Source organism: Mobula birostris, chromosome 7 (assembly GCF_030028105.1).
Source record: "Mobula birostris isolate sMobBir1 chromosome 7, sMobBir1.hap1, whole genome shotgun sequence".
Lineage (NCBI taxonomy): Eukaryota > Metazoa > Chordata > Chondrichthyes > Myliobatiformes > Myliobatidae > Mobula > Mobula birostris.
The window spans coordinates 3,238,322-3,257,874 of NC_092376.1; the positions used below are offsets into that span (position 1 = coordinate 3,238,322).

Here is a 19,553-nt window from a genome sequence, read left to right on the forward strand (position 1 = left end):
ATTTTGAATGGGTTAGGTATACTACCAATGTAGGATATTGAAGAAAAAGGCAGCCAGTGATCTAATTGAATCAACTAGAGGGGCTGAATGGCCTCGCGTCCTTTCTATAATCGGTTTGAGGAATTGCCCATTTAAGAGGCGAGGCTAATAGATGTGATGTCAGCATGATTGGCATTTGTTGTAGGTAATAGGCGGGTTTGTTTAAATTGAGCAATCAGCAGTCGTGACCTTATACTTTAACCAATCGGGTCAAAGGAAACTCTTGGTTGACGCTAATTACCAACAAGACAGGGCGCTGCGTCACTGAAGGCGGTGAAAAGCGGACCGATGCCAAATCGCCATTGAGCGCGGGAAACGCTGCTGCCGTCACGTTCGCAGCTTTCCTGTTGATTGACACCGATTTACACCAATGAAGTGTGTAGGCTTTTTTCCAATCATGCCGAGAAGGGTCAGTTTGATTGACGTGGAAAATGATTAATGCGAGATCAAGGTCGGGGCGGGATTTCCTTTTGACTGATGTCTTAGGTAACCAGTAAAAATTGAAGAGTGTACTTTTTTAAATAACTGATAGTTATTTAATCGAATCAGATAGAGAGTAATTTGATTGACACATTTATGACCAATGATACTATTTATTTATTATGCGCCGGTACGCCAGTGACATGATTGATTTTGAAGAATGGCCAATAGAGTGTTAGCTTTGTTGATTGGCGATGAGGAAATTGCCCAATGGTTTCCCGGTGTGGCCATGATGACAGTTATGTGGGCGGGCCGGGGCGTGGTTTGTGTTTGAGGCCTAGGCGAGCGAAGCGCGGCCGATAGGAAAGTGCGTGGTGACCGAAGCAGAGCAGCCAGCCAGTGAAGAGGAAAGTACCCGAGAGCCGGGACCTGCGGCATCCGAAGCCCGAGTGCGCCGTGGGGGAGAGCGGCAGGTGGGTGAGGCTTGAAGCGCTTAGCCGCGCTTGGGATGTTTCGGGCCTGGGCGAGTCCGCCGCTTCTTCCAGGCCGTGGCCTCAGGGAGCGGAGCGAGGCCGGCCGCGCACCGAGGCCTGGAGTTAGCCGGCGGGTGACACCGCTGGGCCCCTCGCGCCCGTGCTGGCTCCTCCCGTTGTTCCCGACCGAAGTGGCCCGCTGTCGGGGAAGGTGAAGTCCTTGGAGCTGTCTTCCCCCCACTCCGCCACCTCCCTCCCACGGCCAGCCGGCAAGTATTGGACGCAGGAGGAGGCCATTCAGATCCCATATTGAAGGAGCTCCAGGTTAATCTCTTGCCTCGGGACCAATGTTCCTGAAGCGTCCACCAGCTCCCAAGTCTGTTAGATCTATCCTTCGGCCCATCTAGTCTGTGCTGATCTATTAATCTGTCTAGTCCCATTAACCTGTGCCTGGACCATAGCGTTCTTTATTTCCGCATCCACGTACTTGTAACTTTTACGTTAATGTTGAAACAAACCCTTCATCCATCACACTCGCATCACTCTGTGAATGGAGAAGTTGAACCTCATGTTCCTCTTGACGAAGGGGGTCCCCTTTTCACCGTAACCCACGAACTTTAGTTTCATCCTCTCATTGATGCTTGTCATAAGGTATCTCATGGAAACTGGCTCTTCAGCCCAGCTGGTCCATATTGGCCGACTGGTTAGGAAGTGTTTGGCTTATATCCCTCTAAACCTAAACCAGCACACACAAAACGCTGATCAGCAGGTCAGGCAGCATCTATGGAGCTGAATGAACAGTCGCTGTCTCGAGCCGAGACTCTTCATCAGAACTGAAGAGGAAAGGGGAAGATGCCAGAATGAAAAGGTGTGAGGAAGGGAAGGAGGACAGCTGGAAGGTGATGGGTGAAGCCAGGTGGGTAGGAAGGGTAAAAGGGCTGGAGAGGGAGGAGTCTGGTAGGAGAGGAGGGTGGAGCATTGAGGAGGAGGGGACCCAGGGGAAGAATTAAGCAGGTGAGAAGGTCAGAGTGGGGAGTGGAGAAAGGTAGGAGTGTTCACCAGAAGGAGAAATTGATGTTCATGCCATCAGGTTGGAGGCTACCCAGATGGAATGTGAGTTGTTGCTGCTCCACTCTGAGGGTGGGTTGCGCTCAGCATAGGAGGAGGCCTTGGACCGACAGGTCAGAATGGGAATGGAATTAAAACCATAGATGAGAAAATCTGCAGATGCTGCAATTAAAACGTTTGGCCCTCCCCCCCAGGAAGTCCCACTTATGGCGGGTGGTACCGAGGTGCTTGACGAAGTGGTCCACTGTTTACTTTCCTGTTCAAGTGCCTTTCCTCTATCACCTTCACTAACAGCCCATTCCACATACACAACACCTTTTGTATGAAGAAGTTGCCTCTCAGCATTGTTTAAATCTTTCACCTCTCACCTTAAACGTAACCTCTAGTTTTTGGTCTCATTCCCTGGGAAAAATATCCTCCCCCTATCCATGCCTATTATATATCACTGGTCCCCTCCACCTTCCCTTTCTCCGATGCTCCACTCTCCTCCTTCCTCTCCAGCCCTTTACCTTTGCTACCCACCTGGCTTCACCTATCATCTTCTAGCTATCCTTCCCCTCCCCACCGCACCTTTCTATTCTGGCATCTTCCCCCTTCGGTTCCAGACCTGAAGCAGGGTCTCAGCCTGGAATATCATCTGTTTATTTGTTTCCATCTGTGCTGTCTAACCTGCTGAGTTCCTTCTGCATCTTGTGTGTCTTGCGTTATACACATCTATAAGGTTACCCTTAGTTGTAGAATCACCTTCTGGTGCTACTTGGACACGTCTTCAGTGATGAACCCGGGGCCAGAGGGTGTTTTGGGTCTTTAATCATCAGACAACCTCGACCGGGCGACCCAGCCGGGGGTGATCAGCCCCTGACTTGTGTCCAAGTGGCGCACTAATCCATGGATCCCCCCTCCGGATCCACAGCCACCGCGAGGCCTCTTCAGCAGCCACCAGAATGTTCTTGGTGGCTCTTCTGCACTGCAGTCCTTTAACTCCAAGGAGTTTTGGAGTCTGCTGTAGTGAATGGCTGGCAAAGCCCCAGTACCCAACTTTGACTGGCTCACAGCAAGCTCTCCAGCCATCGCTCCAGCATTCTGCAGCAAGATCTGTGTATCTAGCCCTCTTGTGCTCATTGGCCTCTTCAATCCGGTGTTCCCAGGGGACAGTAATTTCCAGCAGGACCACTTGCTTTGTCGACTCCGATATTAACACCATGCCCGGGCGGAGCGGAGTGGCTGCGATATTCTCTGGGAACTTGAGCTGCCTCCCTAGGTCGACTTGGAGCTGCCAGTCTTGTGCAGTGCATTGTATTCTACATTGCAAAGAATGAAGACCTAGCCTACCCAACTCAGGCCCTCGAGGCCTGGCAGCATTCTGGTAAATCTCCTCTGTGCTCCTGTCCTTCCTGTCCCAGGGTAACAAAACTAAATACAAAAATGTTCCAAGTGCAGTCTCACTGGTCTTTGGTTCAACTCTGATAGAGCATCCCCACTGCCATTTGATTTCTCAGTGCACAAGGAGAATCTATGTCACTTCACTTGTTTTTATTTTTATCCTGTTTTGTTCTACATAATAAAACACTATACAATAATATTGTATATATTATGTATAGCATGTACTGCTGCCGCAAAATGACAAATTTCACGGCATATGCCAGTGATGTGAAACCTGATTCTAATTCTCGATACTCTGAGTTATGATGAAAGCCAACGAGCTAAATGCCTTCTTAGCCACCGTCTACCTGTGACACCACACAGACTGGTTGGGTTGTACAGCGTGGAGACACTCGGGAGTAAGCTGGGCAGCATGCATAGAAAGTTCATGAGGATGAGACCCCAGGGGCAGCAATCTGGTGCCATAAAGAAAAAGCTGGAGGAACTCATTGGATCAGGCAGCATCGATGGAAGGAAATGTGCCTTCGAAATTTTGGATTGTAACCATATCTGCGTTCATTCCAGACAAAGGGTCTCGACCAGAAACATCAACTGTCCATTCCGATCCATTGAATTCCTCCAGCTTTTTGTGTGCCATTGCAAGGGCAGATTGGATGGACAAGATTACTTTCCCTGAAGCAGTAGAGGTTCAGGGTGTCATATGGTGAAGTAATCACATGAACTTTCAGCTTTGGTTAGTGCAGTCGCTTTACAGAATCAGCGATCAGAATATCAGGATTCAATTCCTGCTGCTATCTGTAAGGACTTTGCACGTTTTCCCCCGTGTTCGTGTCGGTTTCCTCCAGGTATTCTGGTCTCTTCCCACATTCCAGACACACATGGGTTGGGGTTAGTAAGTTGTGGGCACGCTATGTTGTCAGAAGCATGGTGACACCTGCGGGCTGTCCCCAGGACATTGTCCATGGAAGCAAAAATGCTTTCACTGTATGTTTGGCTAGTTTGATGTACATGTGACAAAGCTCATCATTATTTTTAAACCTTTATGTTGGTACTGTATTTGACGTCCCACCAGCTATCTTCAAACACATCCTGATATCTTCAGAGATTTTACCAAACTCCCTCTGCTCTTAGAGATCCCCTGGATCTATACCATGCAGCCTACGAAATGTATCCTTAGAACCAGTGTTGAATTTCATTTGCCACTGTGGATTCAAAATTAGTTTGACCATGAGATGGAGGGTAGTGGTGGAGGGGTGTTATTCTGACTGGAGGTCTGTGGGCAGTGGTGTTTCACAGGGGTCTCTGGGAGCCTCAGTTGACAGGGATGTGTATAAGTGATTTGGGGCAAAAATGTAGCTGGTCTGATTAGTTCATTTGCTGATGACATCAAAATTGGCTGTGTTGTGGATAGTGAGAAAGGTTATCGAAAGCTTCAGCAAGGTAGAGAGCAGCTGGAGATGTGGGCAGGGAAGTGGCGGATGGAGTTTAATGAGAACAAGTGTGGGCTGTTGCATTTTGGGAGTTCAGGTGTAAGGGGAGGTTTCATGGTAAATAGTCGGACGTTGATCTGTGGAGGAATGTTGGTTGCGGGTCTATAACTCGCTGAAAGTGGCTACACTACTAGATAGAGTGGTATCAGAATCGTGTGTATTACCACTAACATTTTGTGAAATTTGTTTTTCGGCAGCAGTCTAATGACCTACTTAAATTACTATAAGTTATATTTGCCATGAACATAAAAGTTGGCAATTCAAATTCAAGTTTATTGTTATCAGCATACAACCAACAGCATTCCTCCAGACCACGGTGCACCCACAATACATACATCACACAGCACATAAAGCAAAATATTATCATTAGTAAGTTAATACAGTATCGTTCAACATGCATGTAATGTGCAGCACAGGTAAACAGCTTATCGTCCTAGTGACGAGACCGTGGTGATGGCAGGTATTCATTAGTCTCTCAGCCTGAGGGAAGCTATTGCCCAGTCTGGGAGATGCACCTGTACCTCCTTCCTTGGCGATAATGTGTCGAAGGGATTGTGGGAAGGGTAGTGGGGACCCTTGTCAATGCTTCGGGCCATTCTATTACAGCATTCCTGATAAATGTCATCAATGGGGGAAGGGAGCCCTCTGTGTCCTCTGTGCTCTGATGCTTTGCTGCTCCCATACTAGGCAATGATGCAGCCTGGCAGGATGCTCTTGAAGGTTTTCCTGTCGAAAGTTGTTAGAATGAGTGTGGGGAACCTTGAGCATAACAGTTGGCAAATTGTATTGCAGCTATGTATCTAACAAGGAGCGTAGATAGACATCTTTCTCCCAATATGGGAATATCAAATAGTAGAGGGTGAGGGGGGATAAAGTTCAAAGATTTACGGGTCAAATGTATTTAACCAGTCAGTGTTAGGTTCCTGGAATGTGCTACGGCAGGTGATGGGTACAGATAGCATAGCAGTGCTTAAGGGGCATTTAGACCATCTGGTTTGGAGGGAGGGGGGGAACCACTGCACCTGATCGGACAAAGCTGCAGAAAGTTGTACACTCAGCCAGCTCCAATATAGGCACCAGCCTCCCCGGCATCGAGAGCATCTTCACAAGGGCAGTATCTGTCATCAAAGTCCATCGAGGAGGAGGTACAGGAGCCTGAAATCACACCCTCAGTGATTTGTGAACAGTTTCTTCTCTGCCACCATCAGATTTCTGAACGGGCAATCGACATGTGCACCTCAATTTTTTGTTGTCTTGCTTTGCTCTCTTTCTGCACTATATGTTTTTAAATATTGTAATTTATAGGTTTTAATATATTGCACTGCTGCTACTGCAAAACAACAAATTTCCTGACATAAATGCCAGTGATATTAAACTGATTTTGGTTTGTGTGAAGAGACCGAAAATGGAGGGATATAAAAAGGAAAGGTACGTCCCATCCGGAGTTTCTCCGGTTAGCAGACGATTTCCCTCCACACCTCTCTGACGTAGTGGGGAACCGCGTACAAGGCCAGTTACAGCAGTGGTTTGCCATTGCCTTCTGCCGGGTGAGTTTCCAAAGAGATCACCAGCTCGTAACCCAGCACGGATGGAAAGCATGCAGGGGAGCCAGCTGGCTGGATTCGAACCCGGGACCTTTTGTCCCGAAGTCCAACCCTAATGCCACTACGCCACTGGGGGGGATATACTTGGGAAAAGTTAACTGACATCCCAGTTAGCAGAGATGTTGTGGGCTGAGCTCCTGTTCCTGTGCTCTACTCCTCTTTCTTCTAACATTTCCAGTCTCTATCCTATGTTTGCCATGCTTCAAATTTTAGTATTGTCTGCAAAATTTCATAATCTTAATTCAGCATTCATGCACACCATTAAAATATCATAAATAAAACAGTGATCTTTGTGCTCCCTGCTAGGAACCACTGGCTCTGATTCTCCAGTGTGTAGACCAACTTGTTGGAATGATGCTAGAATCGATAATTGTAGCAGCATTTTGCGAGCATTGTCAATATAGCCTCATGTGGGAGAAATTACTTAGTTATTAGAGATACAGAGCAGATCAGGCCCTTGTGCACTGATTTAACACTGGCCTAATCATAAGATAACTTACATTGACCAATTAACCTGTCAGCTGGTATGTAGTGTCTGAGGAAACCAGAGGAAGCCCATGTATACATGGGAAGAACATGCAGAGCGCACTGGAATTTAACTCTGACCCCCCCCCCAAGCTATAATAGCGTCGTGCTAACTGCTGCACTACAGTGGCGCCTCACAGTTTTCCAACACATTTCTTAGACTTCTGAGAATCTGCATCAGAGTGGAGGGAGGGAGGGAGGGAATGTATTGAATTTGAACTTGAAGTGTTGAAAAGATGCCTGGTGAATTGTTAAGTTGAAAGATAAATGCCCGTGGTCTTTGGAGAGGATTCATTACACTATTTAATGGGTAGGAAGCAGTAAGCTGGGCTGAAAGTTTTCAGGTTGGTAACCTGTGGCCAGTGGGTGGAGTCCTGGAGCTGCAACTGTTTGCAATATGACCCTGAGAAAGGAAGTAGCCAGAGCAGTGAATGGTGCAGAGGTGGAAGTGCAAGCTGTGAAAGGGATGACCACGGGCAAATTGATGGGTTAGGTGAGCTGTCAAATACAATGAGATGTGAGAAAGTGTGAAAGTTCATTTTGGAAGGAAGAAATAAAAAGGCCAGTCCTATTTACAAAAGAAAAGCAACTGCAGAAATGGGGGGAAGAATTGTGGCTCAAGTTAGAGCAGTTTTAATGCAACTGTACTAGATACTTGTGAGACCACATCTGGAGTATGGTGAACAATTTAATGTCTGTATTTATGGAACTATTATTTCATCAGAGGGGAGGTGGTTCACGGAAGGTTTACCTGGATAATCCCAGATGTGGAGGAATTTATGAGGAGACATTAAACAGGTCAACTCAATTATTTGTACAAGATGTTAAGAGGCATAGATAAAACTATAAGACATAGAAGCAGAATTAGGCCATTCAGCCCATCAACTCTGCTCCACCATTCCATCATGGCTGATTTATTATCCCTCTCAACCCCATGCTCCTGGCTTCTCCCCGTAACTTTTAACACGCTGACTAATCATGAACCTATCAACCTCTGCTTCAAATATTCCCAGTGACTTGGCCTCCACAGTCATCAATGGCAATGAATTCCACAGGTTCACCACCCTCTGGCTAATTGGACACTTTTTGTTTTACCTAGAGTAGAAATGGCTAGTACCAGGGGTCATAACTTTAAGGTGATTGGAAGAAAGTATTTGGGGGGCGGGCGGTGGCAGAGGTAAGTTTTTTCTGTCTTGCAGAGAGTGCTGGACTCATGGAATGTGCTGCCAGGGGTGGTGGTATGGACATTTATGAATCTCTTGTAGGGTGATAAGATGTGGACTATGTGAGAGGGAAGGGTTAGGTCAAGGATTAACTATATTCACCACATTTACATGCGTAAAGAATTTGGTGTGATGTGTATTTAAGTGTTCAACAGTTGTAAAGAATTATCAAAGAATAGAATGGTCTGGAGGTGGTTAAAAGGTTGGCGAAGGGCCTGTACTGCGCTGTAGTACAGTGCAACGTAGAAAATGTTCAATGTTCGACTCATTGGTGTTTTACCCTCTGGTTCTAGACTCTTCCATGAATGGAGACACATTTCAGCATTTACCCTGCCAAACTTTCTGGAGCATTGTGTTTGAGCAACTGGAAAAGGCAGTGAAGTGCACTAAATTCCACATAAATTTTTATCATCGTTATTTATCAATCTACTACCTTTGCTACTGAGATTCTTGCCTGCTGAAGTATTCTGCCCCTGCCCTCCAGCTTTAACAAGTCTCTTTTGTGTTCCACACTCTAGCTGCTTGCCAGTCAGGTATCTATGAAAGATCTTTGTTAAATGATGTTGTTTTCTCCTCCCCTTCTGTCAGTTTGCTATTTTCACCCAAAACTGAGTTACTGCTAGTTGTAGTATTCTTGGCCTTTCCTGTTCCCCGCTGCATCTATTTGACTTTTCAACTGCTCCTTGTTATTGCCCACCCCCACTGCCAGTTTCAGCTGCCCTAACACACTGATTAGGATTTTCTTCCTTCTCTGAGTTACAATCATTCAAACTTGAAATAGCTCTCTCCTGTCACAGTAGCTTCCAATACTGCAGGAATCTGAAGCTCACCCTCGTTTCAAGTGTAATTGTCATTCAACCAGGCACATGAATACAGCCAAACAAGGCCGCATTCCTCCAGGGCCAAGGTGCAAAGCAGAGTACCAAGTCTCACACAGCACATAGCACATATAGTTATAGCAGTAAAGCATAGTCATAAGAAATAATATGGCCCAAGTCCCTGAGTTCATGGCCTGTTGATTGATGGTGCATTGTTGTTGTCCTGAAGCCACATTTCTGCAAGGGCAAGCACGCAGCAGTTCTTCATCATGCAGTGGTGTAGCTGTGGACAAACACAATCCACCTCCAGGCATCTCCTCTCCTGGACTGCAGGAGGAAGCAAGCCCACGGCTTGAGGCCTAGTCCTGTCTACAACGGAGGCCATGCAGCTGCCCCGCAGTCTGCCACACTGACAAACAAGCCAAACTTGCCTGCGGTATCTTGCATTATCAATGTTTAACATTACCATCGCAAGAAAAAAATGTTCAAGACAAATCACACTGCATGTCGCCTCTGTGCACCAACTTCAATGCCTTTCTGTAGCAGGCAGTGACACAGTCCACGACAAGGCCATCTTCTCTGCCCATGAGCAGCTCACTGATGTAGTAGACTGAAGTTCTTAAAGTCCAGCATTGCCTTCGATTGGTAATGTGAGGAAAATGGAAAGATAGATATTAGGTAGTCAGAAGAGATTAGTTGATATTAATTTATTTGATTGGGCTCAACATTGTGGCTGAACAGCCTGGTCCCTGCTATACTGTTCTATGTTCTAATTACATTCACTTTTTATTTAATCTATCAAGTTTTAATGTTAATTTGTCAATGTAGAAAGTACAGCACAGTAGGCCCTTTGGCCCACAATGTTGTGCTGAAATTTTAACCTACGCCAAGATCAGTCCTTTTCACTTATACCTGTGTTTATCAGCCATGTGCTTATGAGTTTCTTAACTGACTATGTACCTCTACCACCACCCTGGCAGAAACTGTTTCTCTTTTTTTTTTAAAAAAAACCTACCTCTGACATCCTCCCTATATCCTTCAATTACCTTAAAATTATTCCCCCTCTTTCTAGCCATTGCTGGCCTGGGGGAAAAGGTGCTGACTGTCCACTCTATCTGTGCCACTTATCATTTTGTACACCTCATCTTCCTTCACTCCAAAGAGGAAAAACCCTTGTTCACTTATCCTCTCCTCAAGAGACGTGCTTTTTAATCCAGGCAGCATCCTGGTAAATATCCTCTGCACCCTCTCTAAAGCTTCCTCATCCTATAATGAGGCGACCAGAACTGAACACACTTTTCCAAGTCTGTGCTAACCAGGGTTTTATAGAGCTGCATTCTTTCAAGAATCACTTGATTCTGGCATTTTTCCAGAGAATTGGAAAATTGCAAATGTCAGTCCACTCCTGGAAGGGAGAGGGGCAGAAGAATGGAAATTTACAGACTGGTTAGTCTGACCTCAGCGGTTGGGAAAATGTTGGAGTTAATTGTTAAGGATGTGGTTTTGGAGTACTTGGAGGCTGTAGTCAGCATGGTTTCCTTCAGGGAAAATCTTGCCTGACAAAATTTTGAATTCTTTGAAGAAATAACAAGCAGGATAGACAAAGGAGAATAGCTGGATGTTGTGCACTTGGATTTTCAGAATGCCTTTGATAAGGTGCCATGTATGAGGGTTCTTAACAAATGAAGTACCCATGGTGTGGTAATGTGAGCATTATAAAAATAAGTTATTACTAATTAGGATAATGGTAATATAGCAATACTCCCGCTAGGGGAAGCTGTTTGTGAAGAGAGGCTGGTTCCAGGGTTGAGGGGGGTTTAATTTCCGTTTTTCTTGTCCGATGTACATGTGTATAGCTTCTCTGCCATGCAGCGTGGTTCAGTGAAAGCCTCTGAATGTAAATATTGGTTTTGCTGTCTCAGCATGAAGTTGTCGCATGGTCCTTTTTCGAAGTAGAAGTTACCACATATTTTTGGCGACTAGGTGAACTGGTTTTTTGTTGGATGTGTCGTCCTGTGCCGAGGAGGAGCAGTGCAGGGACGAGAGGCAAAAGGGCGCCGGTGTTGGAACAGGAGCTGTGCGGGGGATGAGGAGCCTCGCGTTTAGATGGCTACGTTTGGGACTATCGGTGAATTTGTGGAGGGGAACAAGGACTGGCCGGAGTATGAGGAAAGGTTGGGACACTTTTTCTGTGCTAATGGAATTACTGAGGAGGCTAAGAAGCGCTCTATTCTTTGTGTGTGTGTGTTAGTTACACCGTGGAAACCGGGAGGAATTCCATATGACGAACTGGTCAAGCTCATGGGGAACCACCACAATTCGAAACCTTCTGTGATAAAAGAAGAAGAAAGCCCTTAACTCCGAGTAGAGTCATCGGGATGCTGTCATGACAGCGTTTTCTTAGCAGACTTTCTTGTTTTTAAGAGGCCAAGTTGCTAGCTCGATGCTCAACCCAGCATGGATGGAAAGCGTGCAAGGGAGCTGGCTGGATTCGAACATGGGAGCCTTCCTCATACAGGATTCCATAAAGATTAATTTGCAGTTTGAGTTGATGGTAAGGAAGGCATATGCAATGTTAGCATTCATTTTGAGAGGATTAGAATATAAAAGCAAAGATGTAATGTTGAGACTTCTTAAGGTGCTGGTGAGGCCTCATTTGACATATTGTGATTCCCTTATCTAAGAAAAGGATGTGCTGACATTGGAGAGGATTCAAAGGAGATTCACAAAAATGATTCTGTGATTGAAAGCTTTACTTGTACTCACTGTAATTCAGAAGAATGAGGGGGGAATCTCATTGAAACCTATCGAATGTTGAAAGGACTCAATAGAGTAGATTTGAGAAGGATGTTTCCTATGGTGGGGTAGTGAGACCAGAAGAAACAGCCTCAATAAAGAGGAATGTCCACTTAGAATGGAAATAAGGAATTTCTTTAGGTAGAGAGTGGTGAGTCTGTGGAGGTCAAGTCTGTATGTATATTGAAGACAGAGGTTGATGCTTGATTGGTCAGGGCATGAAGGGGTATGAGGAGAAGGCAGGAGATTGGAGCTGAGAGGGAAATGGATCAGCCATGATGAAATGGTGCAGTAGATTTGTTGGGCCAAATGGTCTAATTCTGCTCCTTTATCTTATGGTCTTAGACATTGTGGCTCTTGAACTCCATCGGCTGAATAATGAAGACCATTTGCTGCCTTAATGATCCTACCAAATTGTAGGGCAACTTTGAGGGATCTGTGAACATGCACTCCAAGATTTTTGTTCCTCCACACTGCTGAATCCTGCCATCATCCCTGTGCTCTATGTTCAAATTTGACCTTCCGAAGTGAATTACTTTACACTTTCAAAATGCTGGTGGAATACAGCAGGCCAGGCAGCATCTATAGGAAGAAGTACATTTGACGTTTCAGGCAGAGACCGACGAAGCCTTTCGGCTCGAAACGTTGACTGTACTTCCTGTGGATGCTGCCTGGCCTGCTGTGTTCCACCAGCATTTTGTGTGTGTTGCTTGAATTTCCAGCATCTGCAGATTTTCTCGTGTTTACTTTACACTTTTTCAGGTTGAACTCTGTATACCACTTCGAAACCCAGGTCTACATCCTATCAATGTCTCATTGTATTCTAGAACAATCTTCTACAGTATCCACAACACTGTTAATACTATTTTCAGTTTAGCTGATCTTTGTTTTGAATTTTATTTATGCTGCTTGCTGTAAGTTGTTAACCCAGTAGTTCTAACTGGGAAGAAAACATGTTAATGCTACCGTACTAACCAGCCAATCATCTACCAGCTTTTCACTGATGTTATTGTTTTGCTTAGTTTAGCAGAATCTAGAACTCTCACTGCTTTATGGATAAAAGGGGTCACCCATTTAATGCAAACACAGTAAACTTTTTTTTGAAGAGCGAGAATTTCCCTCTGTGGAGGGAAATGGACAGTTGATATTTCAGATTGCAAACTCAACGGGTCTGAATCTGTTTCCCTCCAAAGATGCTGCTTGACTTACTGACTTTCTCCATTTTTTTTTCCTGGTCCACATTCCAGCATCTGCTGTCTTTTGTGTCTATATCCAGTTAGCTTTCTCATTGCTAGAGGAATTGAATATGAATGTAGGGTTACTTACAGGTATTGTGTGACTACATTGCAAGTGCTATGTATGGTATTAGTATCTAAGGGAGGAGGTCACTGCATTGCAAACAATTCAGTTATTTACTGGGAATGGGTGGGTCTCCTACGAGTCAAATTTGGACAGGATAGACTATCCCAGCTATTTCTTTGTTCTTAGGAAGGTTCATAATGCCAAATGTTCTTTTCCAAGGAAAAGGGGAGGAACACCTGCATGCTTTGGCCAATATTTCTCTCTCCATCAACAATTGGATGTTTGCTGTGTATTGGCTCCTGCTTTGACAGATAGTCTGCCTTTCACACAATATCCACGGTGTTTACAGCACTTTTGGACACTATTACACTGAGTTGATGGGAGTAAGAGACCAGCTGATTGAATGGGGTCATAATAACAAATTTTTCACTCAATGTCAATAAGATCAAGGAATTGATTGTGGACTTCAGGAAGGGGAAGTTGAGATAACACACACCTGTCCTTAGATCAGCAGTGGAAGGGGAGAGCAGCTTCAAGTTACTGGGCATCAGCATCTCTGAGGATCTATCCTGGCCCAACATATTGATGCAATTACGAAGAAGGCATGCCAGCCGTTATATTTCATTAGGAGTTTGAGGAGATTTGGTATGTCACCAAAATCTCTAGCACATGTACAGTGGAGATCATTCTGACTGGTTGCATCACTGTCTAGTATAGAGGCTTCAGTTTGCAGGATCAAAAGAGACTGCAGAAGGTTGTACACTCAGCCAGCTCCATCATAGGGGGCTCAACCCTCCCCATCATAGGGGGCATCTTCAAAAAGGTGACATCTGTCATTATGGGCCCATATCAACTGGGCATTCTCTCTGAGGGTTGTCGCTCTGTCGTGGTGGAGAGGCTTGTGATTGCTGAGATCCCAAGAGCAATGCTTCTTGAAGCTTGACTCCTAGTAGGATCACCCATGGCATTTAAGGTCAAGGGGAGAGTTTCCAGAGAGACAGTGATCCAACCAAGACTTCACTGGTGGAGCTGGCAGAAGATAATTACACAATTACAATGGCAGTGAAGTGTCCCAAGTCATCTTGGATACCATGTCACTGGACCCTGACCTGTTGAGGACTGTGTAGTGGCTGCCTGTGTATCAGTCTCTTTGAGTTAAACAAAGTCACGCACAGATATTTTCCATTAAGGGAACAACCACTAAGGACAGGGATTCTCACCTTTGTATGCCGTGGACCCCTAACGTTAACTGAGTGGTCTGTGGACCCCAGGTTGGGACCCCTGCCTTAGCTCCATAAGATACAGGAGTAGAATTAGGCCATTTGGTTCATCGTGTCTGCTCTGCCATTTTACCATGGCTGATCCAATTTTCCCCTCAACCCTAATCTTCTGCCTTCTCCCCATATCCCTTTATGCCCTGACCAAGCACGAATCTATCAATCTCTGCCTTAAATATACATAAAGACTTGGCCTTCACAGCTGCCTGTGGCAAAGAATTTCACAGATTCGCCAGACTCCGGCCAAAGAAATTCCTCCTCATCCCCATTCTAAAAGGACGCTTCTCTATTCTGAAGTTGTGTCCTGTGGTCTTAGAATCTCCAAACATAGGAAACATCCTCTCCACTTCCACTCTATCAAAGCTTTCACCATTCACTAGGTTTCAATGAGGTCACCCCTCATTCATCTGAATTCCAGTGAATACAGGCCCAGAGCCATCAAACGCTCTTCATATGACATGACATTCAATCCTGGAATCATTTTTTGAACCTCTCCAGTTTCAGCACATCCTTTATAAGGTAAGGGGCCCAAAACTGCTCACAATACTGTCACGTGAGGCCTCACCAGTGCTTTATAAAGTCTCAACATTACATCCTTGCTTTTATATTCTGGTCCTTTTGAAACAAATTCTGACATTGCATTTGCCTTCATCATCACAGATTCAACCTGCAAATTAACCTTCAGGGAATCCTGCACAAGGGCTGCCCTTTACACTTCAGGGAATCCTGCACAAGGGCTGCCCTTTACACCTCAGGTTTCTGTGTTTTCTCTCCATTCAGAAAATAGCCAACCTGTTAATTTCTTCTACCAAAGTGCATGACCATACACTTCCTAATACTGTATTCCATCTGCCATTCCTTGGCCCATTCTCCTAATCTAAGTCCTCCTGTAGCCTCTCTACTTCCTCAAAACTACTTGCCCCTCCACCTGTCTTTATGTCATCTGCAAGCTTCGCAACAAAGCCATTAATTCTATCATCCAAATGGTTGACATATAACATAAAAAGAATTGGTCCCATGCAGATCCCTGTGGAACACTTCGAGTCACCGGCAGCCAGCTAGGAAAAGCTCCCTTTGTTCCCACTCTTTGCCTCCTGCCAATCAGCCACTGCTTTATCCATGCTAGAATTTTTCCTGTAATATCATGGACTTGTAGTTTAATCAGCCTCAAAGACCTTCTGAAAATTGAAGTACACAACATCAACTGATTCTCCTTTGTCTATCCTGCTTTGTTATTTCTTCAAAGATTTCCAACAGATTTGTCAGACAAGATTTTTCCCTTGAAGAAACAATGCTGACTATGGCCTATTTTATCATGTGCCTCCAAGTACCCTGAGACCTCATCTTTAATAATTGATACCAACATTTTCCCAACCACTGAGGTCAGACTAACTGGTGTATAGTTTCCTTTCTTCTGCCCCTCTCCTTTCTCAAAGAATGGAGAGACATTTAGGAGACTATTGCTGAACAGTTAAGTTTCTAACTAACATCAGTTGCCTGTGTAATGTATGGATCTATTTCTTTTAGAGCACTGACCCCCCCCCCAGCATTACATATTGATCTGTCGTTTATGCCTGCATATTTTTCTCTCTTTCTCGCTGCAATGTGAATATACCAGTCAAAACCATCTGCCGTGTGCGTGCTTTTATTTAATCGATAACTTGTTGTGCACAGACACAACAAATTAGTGATGAGTGTGAACCTGACTCTCAGAAAGTATCACGAACTGCACTGACAGTTATGGGATGAAACAGCGAGAGTTAAACAGCATGAGAAAGCCGTCACAAATACTAACGAGGGCGCGGGTACGGCATAGATGCACTAAATTTAAAGTGAAAGTAACATGGCGATGACTTCAGTCAGGAAAGTTAGCAAATTTGATAGCACCAATAAGTCTGGGAGTCGTATATTGAGAAGGTGGAACTGTATTGTAAGGTGCACAACATGGAGGAGCAAAAGAAAGCCCTTACACTTCTTTGCTTAATGGGTGCGAGTCTCTTATGCAATTTAGTAATCCCTGAAAAGCCAGCAAGCAAGACATTCAATGAAATTGTTACAATTTTACAAAATCATTTGAGTCCTAAACCACTGGTAATAGCTGAGAGTTTTAGATTTTACAAAAAGAACCAGTCAATTTTGAATACATTGCAGAACTGCACAAACTTTCCCAGTACTGTGACTTTAGAGATAGACTTTCTGATGCACTAAGGGGCAGACTTGTACGTGGCATGCATGGTCAAAGCACTCAAACGAGGCCTCTGTCAGAAGAGACCTAACCTTGTAATGGGCATTGACCATTGCAGTATCGTGGGAGACTGCAGCAAAGGGTGCAGCAGAACTATGAAAAAGGTTAAATGTGAAATTCACAAAATGTCCCTGAATTGTGCAAAAAACCAAAAATGCTATCGATTTGGCAAATCTTCCCATGATGCAGATGACTGTTAGTTCAAAGAAAATGTCTGCAGAAGGTATCACTGCAAGTCACAGAGAGTGTGTGCAAGGCAGACAAAAAGCACAACTGAGTGAAAAGTCTCAAATACAAAACTAAGCAAATGTATAAAGTTACCGAATGTAAAACAGAATCAGACAATAGGGTTTGACAAACGTGCACTGTCATGTGTAGAATGACAGAGTATTACTGAAGCGGATTGCAATGTAATATGGATCACAATGGATATGTCTGGTAGAAAACTGAAAAAGGAGCTGGATACAGGGTCAGACTGTTTTCTGAGATATCATTAGAGACTACTTGAGTGATGTTAAAGACTTAGGTGAAAAAGTGTCTCCCAAAGGAAAACTGAAAGTAAATGTGACGTATGGAGGCTAACCACACAGTTAGAACTTTGCTTTGAAAAGTGGAGAGCCAGCACATTTCAGATGTGAATGGTTGAGAAAAATCCAACCAGACCGCCACTCAATCAAAGCTCTCAGTACGTCATCAGATGGTAGCAGTAACCAGAGGCTGTCACAGCTGTTTAATGCTAATTAGAAGGTGTCTGAGAAGGGACAGGTTGAAGACTTGGCCAAAAGCTCTTCAGAATGCCACAAAGTTCAAAATGCACCCCCACAGGCAACGTTACGCCCCTGGGAGTGGCTATCATCACCATGACAGAGTACATATTGACTTTGCTGGGCCATTCATGGACTCCATGTTTCTGATTGCTGTGGATGCTCACTCAGAGCGGCTGGACGTTATACCAATGAAGTCAACCACCTCAGCAAAGGCTGTCTCTGCTTTGAGGACTACCTTCGCAAGAAATGGCTTACCAGAACAATTGTGAGTGACAACAGACCATAATACATATCAGAAGAAGCCCGACTTCATGAAGAAAATGGCATCAGACATTTCAAGTTAGCTTCTCATCACCCAGCAACAAATGGGTTTGCTCAACCAACACACATCAAAGTTGCTGGTGAACGCAGCAGGCCAGGCAGCATCACTAGGAAGAGGTACAGTTGACGTTTCAGGCGAAGACCCTTTGTCAGGACTAACTGAAGGAAGAGATAGAGATTTGAGAGGGGGAGGGGGAGATCCAAAATGATAGGAGAAGACAGGAGGGGGAGGGATGGAGCCAAGAGCTGGACAGGTGATAGGCAAAAGGGATACGAGAGGATCATGGGACAGGAGGTCTGGGAAGAAAGGCGGGGGCGGGGAACCCAGAGGATGGGCAAGGGGTATAGTCAGAGGGACAGAGGGAGAAAAAGGAGAGTGAGAGAAAGAATGTGTGTATAAAAATAAATAACAGGTGGGGTACGGGGGGGGGGCGGGGAGGTGCGGCATTAGCGGAAGTTAGAGAAGTCGATGTTCATGCCATCAGGTTGGAGGCTACCCAGACGGAATATAAGGTGTTGTTCCTCCAACCTGAGTGTGGCTTCATCTTTACAGTAGAGGAGGCCGTGGATAGACATGTCAGAATGGGAATGGGAAGTGGAATTAAAATGTGTGGCCACTGAGAGATCCTGCTTTCTCTGGCGGACAGAGCGTAGGTGTTCAGCAAAGCGGTCTCCCAGTCTGTGTCGGGTCTCGCCAATATATAGAAGGCCACATCGGGAGCACCGGACGCAGTATATCACCCCAGCCGACTCACAGGTGAAGTGTTGCCTCACCTGGAAGGACTGTCTGGGGCCCTGAATGGTGGTAAGGGAGGAAGTGTAAGAGCATGTGTAGCACTTGTTCCACTTACACGGATAAGTGCCAGGAGAGAGATCAGTGGGGAGGAATGGGGGGGGGACGAATGGACAAGGGAGTCGTGTAGCGGTGGGGGGCGGAGGGAAAGATGTGCTTCGTGGTGGGCTCCCGTTGGAGGTGGCGCAAGTTACGAAGAATAATATGTTGGACCCGGAGGCTGATGGGGTGGTAGGTGAGGACCAGGGGAACCCTATTCCTAGTGGGGTGGCAGGAGGATGGAGTGAGAGCAGATGTATGTGAAATGGGGGAGATGCGTTTGAGAGCAGAGTTGATAGTGGAGGAAGGGAAGCCCTTTTTTAAAAAGGAGGACATCTCCCTCGTCCTAGAATGAAAAGCCTCGTCCTGAGAGCAGATGCGGCGGAGACGGAGGAATTGCGAGAAGGGGATGGCGTTTTTGCAAGAGACAGGGTGAGAAGAGGAATAGTCCAGATAGCTGTGAGAGTCAGTAGGCTTATAGTAGACATCAGTGGATAAGCTGTCTCCAGAGACAGAGACAGAAAGATCTGGAAAGGGGAGGGAGGTGTCGGAAATGGACCAGGTAAACTTGAGGGCAGGGTGAAAGTTGGAGGCAAAGTTAGTAAAGTCAACGAGCTTTGCATGCGTGCAGGAAGCAGCGCCAATGCAGTCGTCAATGTAGCGAAGGAAAAGTAGGGGACAGATACCAGAATAGGCACGGAACATAGATTGTTCCACAAACCCAACAAAAAGGCAGGGAATGCTAGGACCCATACGGGTGCCCATAGCTACACCTTTAGTTTGGAGGAAGTGGGAGGAGCCAAAGGAGAAATTATTAAGAGTAAACTCTAATTCCTAATGGGTTAGCTGAAAGGTTTATCCAAACTGTCAAGAAGTCTGTTAAAGTGATGGACAAGGAAGACATTTCTTTACAGCACAAGGTGGATAACTTCCTTTTTGTGTTTTGGAGCTCTGTTGATGCGATGAGAAA

At 45.4% G+C, this 19,553-nt stretch overlaps 1 protein-coding gene across 4 annotated transcripts in view; it reads left to right on the plus strand.

Moving 5' to 3' along the window:
• The first annotated feature begins 780 nt into the window (after positions 1-780).
• nup98 (nucleoporin 98 and 96 precursor) overlaps positions 781-19,553 on the plus strand; it is a 105,439-nt gene continuing 86,666 nt past the window's right edge. For all 4 annotated transcript variants that reach the window (XM_072262458.1, XM_072262460.1, XM_072262459.1 and 1 more), the window contains exon 1: positions 781-932. The gene's annotated coding sequence lies outside the window, so the exon portion shown is untranslated. The remainder of the gene's footprint in view (positions 933-19,553) is intronic.